We start from the raw sequence: 6,000 nt of genomic DNA on the forward strand, positions 1-6,000 counted from the left end.
CTGCCGGGGTCGGCTGCTTTGGGTGGGGGGTACTGTCAGGTTTTAGCCCTGGACCTGCCCAGAATCTGGTTTTGTCCCCTAGTCTCTGTCCATTTCCCTGTCTTGGTCCTTCTGTTTAGCTCTGAGTGTTTATTTTCTGTTTCTTCCACTTTGGTCTTGGTTTTATGATCTGTTACACTTCGGCCACTTATTGAGTTCTGTTCTTGTCTCACTCAGCCACGCCTTCTTTCCTGCACCTGCATCTCATCACGCCCTGATTATCCTCTGATTTAAACCCCTTGTCTTCCACAGCTCGCTGCTAGTTCGTTGTGCATTCTGCCTCGTTCCAAGCCACCTGTATCCTGTCAGTCTGTGTTTTTGCCGTTCTCGACCTCTGCTTGTCCTTGACCACGTTTCTGCCTGAGCCTGTTAACCTGCTTCTCTGTGCCTGAACCCTGTTTGTTTTTTCACAACGTTTTTTGCCTCCTCTGATACAACTGTTTGCTCGTGCTGGAACTCCGCTTGTCACTGACCACGCCACCCGCCTCAACACTGTCTGTACTGCCCGCCTGCCTGCTTGTGACCTTGTGTATCGACCTGAGCCTGTTTTTTGGATAAAACCTTTTTCTTAACCCACATCTGAGTCATGCATTTGTGTCCATCTGCCCGCTGTGCCTTGCCACCTCAGTCCCTGACACAGAGTAGCATATATAAGATGCCTAGAAGTAGGTTTAGGTTTAAGACATTCCACGTACATTGTAGGTAGCAGACACGAAATCTTTGCTATTGCTGGAACAACCACTGGGCCATCCTCAATTTCAACATCATCCAATATAGTAATGAGTATTAAGTTTGGAAAGCATATACCTCTATGATTTTTATGGACACGACTACGGAAGCAGGCCACAGTCTCAACTTGTTGAAATTCCCTCCCTGGCAAATAAACTGCAATATCAACATAGTGGATTTTCTGCACTAAACTCCCCACTAAGCTAATGGATTCCATACCCACATTTATCATAAACCTTGCAGGGTCTCTAATCACCTGCTACGTGGCCTGCTGTAGATTCCTAATGTTACCCTCCCTGTAGAGCTCTATCTATGTTCGCAGACAAGATGGCGGCGCCTTCCCCAGTAGGGTGGAGGCCATCTGGCATCAGCAAGCCACAGCGGCCCCAGAACGAAGGCCAGTTATCAATAAAGCTAATGCCTTGCTGTCTACAAAACTGCGCCAGCCACCTATTTAACGATGTCAGCCTGCTAAACGCCTCATCAGTACCCCGGGAGGGGAGGGGATCAGAGGCTATTAATGAGGCTATTAATTGATGCTGACACATCCCAACCATTGTGCTGTGGCCCCCACACGGAGTGACATCACAGTCCCACACGTACACCACCCTGTCAAAGTGGCCCCATCACACACTGATAGCTGGATGTATATCTCTGTATATCTGTGGGTGTGGGCTGGATGACACGACACGTACGCTGCATATGGGGTTGCATGTGATGTCAGGGCCACCAATAAACACCATTACTGCCCTGTGTGTTCTATCATGTGATGACACAAAGATGCGCCGGTGTCACCATGTCACACGCAGCACGTCAGCTGCAACTCATACACTGAATGAGATATGAACAATGGGTACACACATACCTGTGTGAACAGGGTGGCACACAAAATATATGAATACAACCCCAATTCCAATGAAGTTGGGACATTGTGTAAAAAGTAAATTAAAACAGAATACAATGATTTGCAAATCCTCTTCAACCTATATTCAATTGAATACTGTTATGGATAAGATGCGGATTGAGGAGCGGTCCAGTATCTGACTGAACCCAGCATGAAATAATCAGAAGCAGTTCCAAAAAGAAAACATTTATTTTTCCTCCCTTTGTGCTATACATGAATACTAAATAGTTTAAGTTCTGGTGAGGTGAAAAGGCGACGTGCTCTCTCAGCGTCTCAACAGTTGGAGTCCGAACGTTCAGGACTCAGGAGTTCCGCCAACACCCCCCCCAGGTGACTTTCCCAGACTGTACTCTGCGAAGGAGGAACAGCGATGAGATTATTCAACACTTATTACTACAAAATATTGTTTAGAGGCAAACTTAATCAGCTACACATTTAGGTCTGGTTTCAAACTTAGTTCAAAGAGGCTGCTGCTCACAGCTAGTGGAGGATCATTAATCCGCACACCACTGCCGTGAGGAGCACGCCAAACAATTTTCACCAATAATTACTTATAGCAATTTCAATTTACATTCACGGATAACTTTTCAGAATATTCACCTCTGTCATGTGCTGACAAACGTTTGCCTCTCACCCTCATCCTCCTTCACTGGCGCAATGTCAGACTCTGAAACGGCCCTCAGCGTCCCCACACGGTCGTCACAAGGTCGTATTCTCCGGCAATCTTATCCAACTCACTGCTGGTTAAATGTAGTTCTCATCACTACATTGGTACCAGCGGGAAGTCCTCAGATCTGCACGTGAACATCACAGGTGTCGTGGATTGTCCTAATAGAGAGCCGCACGAGAATGCAACAGGTGCAGCCAATCATCGTAACAGAGGAGAGAGACTCTCTGCAGCACATTTTCCTCAGAGGAACAGCCCCAAATCACCTGGAAGAAAAATAAACACAAAACAACCCAACCATATTCAGTTGCGTTCCGAGTACTCACCACGGAGTCTGGCTGGAATACCATTGCACTGCAGAGTTTGTCTGTTAACAGACACACTCAAAGATGAACAGGTGATCCTGGACGAACCCAACACTCTGGATAAACTCATTTCAGGTGACCGCACACTACGCACTCAAGTCCCGGGCATGTTACTATGTGATAATCAGTTGTTTCAGCTGCATTAGTCAATTCTGGAGCAGATGCCAATTTCGTAGATCAGAGCATATCACTTTAGCTCACATCCTGGTGGTATCGATGTGCACGCCGATCCAGGTTAGTACTTTAGATGGCACACAGCTTTGCGCTGTCATGCACCAGGCAGTCTCTGTCACCTTGGTAGTTTCCTGCAACCACTGCGAGTCCATCTAGTTTTTTGTTTACTCCTCCTCTCCATCACTGGTGTTGAGTAATCCCTGGTTAACCCTTCACATTCCGGTTATTGATTGACAAACCGGGGTGACTACCCGGTGGAGCGAAGCTTGCCACCTCAGGTGCCTCATCTCCTCTGCGCCGCATACCTAGGGAGCCAGGGAGTCTGACAACACCTCTCTTGATCGCTCCATCATTCCTGAACAATATTGTGATCTCTGTGAAGTCTTTAACAAGAATCTCTCTTTGCTGATACACAGACCCTACAACTACTCCATCAATTTGCTTCTGAGCACGTCCTTTTCCTCCAGCCGTCTCCACAACGTGTTGCGCCCAGAAAGGGAATCGATGGAACAGTACATACAAGACTCCCTGGCCACAGGTCTCATCCGTCCCTCTTCCTCCCCCGGAGGCAGGCTTCTTTTTTGGCGGGAAGAAGGATGGGATGTTACACCCTGTATTGGTTTTCGTGGGTTGAATGCGACAACCATTCATAACAAATATTCAGTTCCTCTCCTGGATTCCTCTTTTGATTCATTACATGGGGTGTCTATATTCACCAAGCTTGATCTGCATACCATTCGGTTAGAGTCAAACAGGGAGATAAGTGGAAGACCATATTTAATATCCCCTTATGGCATTTTGAATATCTTGTGATGGCCTCTGGTCTCACCAACACTCCTGCCACCTTCCAGGCCCTCGTGAATGATGTCTTACAAGATTTTCTTAACTGCTTTGTTTTCATCTATTGAGATGACAATCTGATCTTCCATCTTTCCATCGACACGACCAACACGTCCTTTTGATCTTAAATCAGTACTGGACAAATTGTATGTTTCTCAAAGCAAAGAAAATGTGCCTTCCACCAGGAGTCCATTTCGTTCCTGGGTTATGTCTCTCAACATGACCAAATAAAACCAGATCCCTCTAAAATTAATGCAATTTCCGATTGGCACATTCCTACCACTGTCAAACAGTTACAGTAATTCTTAGGGTTTGCCAATTTCTATCACAGGTTGATTCGTAACTTCAGTCAGGTTGGAGCTCCCCTCCACAAACTCACCTCCTCCAAGACATCTTTTCTCTGGTCTTCCAAAGCCAAACAGGCTTTTCAGCTGTTGAAACACTGGCTTACTACAGCACCCATCCTCATTCAGCCCAATCCGGATCATCGGTTAATAGTGAAGGTCGGGATCTAGGCCATCTTTCTCAGTGGGGTGAGGATGACCAACATCTGCACCACTGTGCTTTTTTTCCTGGTGTTTGTCTCCCACTGAGCAAAATTATGATGTGAGGAACCCAGGAACTCCTTGCCATGAAGGAGGCACTGGAGGAATGAAGGCACTGGCTTGAAGGTACGCCTGTTCCTTTATTATTTGGTCTGATCATAAAAACCTTGCCAATATACAATCCGCTAAAAGACTCAATTGCAGACAGACCAGGTGGTCGCTGGTTTTTGACATTTTAATTTCACAATCACCTACAGGTCTGGATCTAAGCCTGGAAGCTTGTAACACAGCTTGTAACACAGCTGATTATGTTCTGAGTTTGGAAGCTCAACTCGACGGGTTACTTTCTGAGCAAGAGAGCTCCACTCGACAGGTTACATTCTTGAGCGTGAAGGCACACAGTGGAAAAAATCACGACAGGCATGCATGGAGCATGGAGGCTCACAACGGGAAAAACACAACAGGATACATTCATGAGCGAGCTTGGTAGTTGGGAAAAAAAACAGCAGATGACATTAGTTCCATAAGCCAAACCAAGATAACTGAGTAGACAAAACATAAAGACCAGGTTAACGACTAGATGCATTGTTGTAGCACAGCTGGAAGCCGGGGAAACCCGGTATCAACCCAGAGGTTCTCAGAGACAACCTGGGATCAACCTGGAGATCAATCTGGAGATTCTGGCCTCGACTCAGTGGAAGATCCGAGGTTTAATACTTTTGGTGATGAGGCGGGAATGACATTCAGCTGTGAGATGCCACTCTGACAGAGCCCACGTGCTGTCTTGACAGGAGGGCTGGCACCCTGATGTGAAGAAGCCACTCTGACAGCTCCCATGTGCTATCTTGACAGCGGGGGAAGAGCCATGATGTCACCAACACCTGAAGCACCGTCCGAACAGCAAACTGCCACAGTAGCTTCACCTCAGCTTCACCTGCAAACACAAACACAGCAGGAACCAGGACAGACCAGACAGAACCAGGGGCAAACCCCAACAGTCATAGTGCAGTAGCTGAGCTCACCTTGTGCACATACTCCACCCACAGCAGCTGAGAACTCCAAGAAGACATGTGAGAGGACATGACACACCGAAAGGTGGACTTGAGTTCCCGATTGGCCTGTTCTGCCTGGCCATTGGTTTGAGGATGAAACCCAGATGAGAGGTTGACTGAGACCCCAAGTGCCAAGCAGAAGTTCTTCCATACTTGTGATGTAAACTGGTGTCCTTGGAGCAACACAATGTCCAAGGAAATGCCATACAGCCAAAACACATGGTGGACTAGGAAGTCAGCAGTCTCTTGTGCTGCCATGGGCCCAGCTTGGGCAGGGCCACGAAATGTACTGCCTTGCAGAAACAGTCTGTGATGATGAGAATGGAGATCATTCCCTTGGAGGTGGGGATGCCAGTGATAAAATCCAAAATCCAGATGATGTGCGACCAGGGGCCACCACGAGTAGGCATTGGATGGAGGAGTCTGGAAGGCGGCTGATGTGATAACTTACTCCTGGCGCAGATGGTGCAGGCCTTGATGTAGTCTTGCACATCTGCCTGGACTGAAGGTTCTTTGAATTCCAGGGTGACAGAGGGTTCTTTGAATTCTAGGGTGACAGGCAAACTTCGAAGCAGGGATGAATTGTAGGACCACAAACCAGGCAGCAGGTGGTACAAAGAGCCACCTGGGAGGCCTTCCTCCAGGATCCGCGTAAGTCTTCTGGCCCTACTGAAAGACCTCAATA

The sequence above is a fragment of the Thalassophryne amazonica genome, chromosome 20 (assembly GCF_902500255.1).
Source record: "Thalassophryne amazonica chromosome 20, fThaAma1.1, whole genome shotgun sequence".
NCBI classification, from domain to species: domain Eukaryota; kingdom Metazoa; phylum Chordata; class Actinopteri; order Batrachoidiformes; family Batrachoididae; genus Thalassophryne; species Thalassophryne amazonica.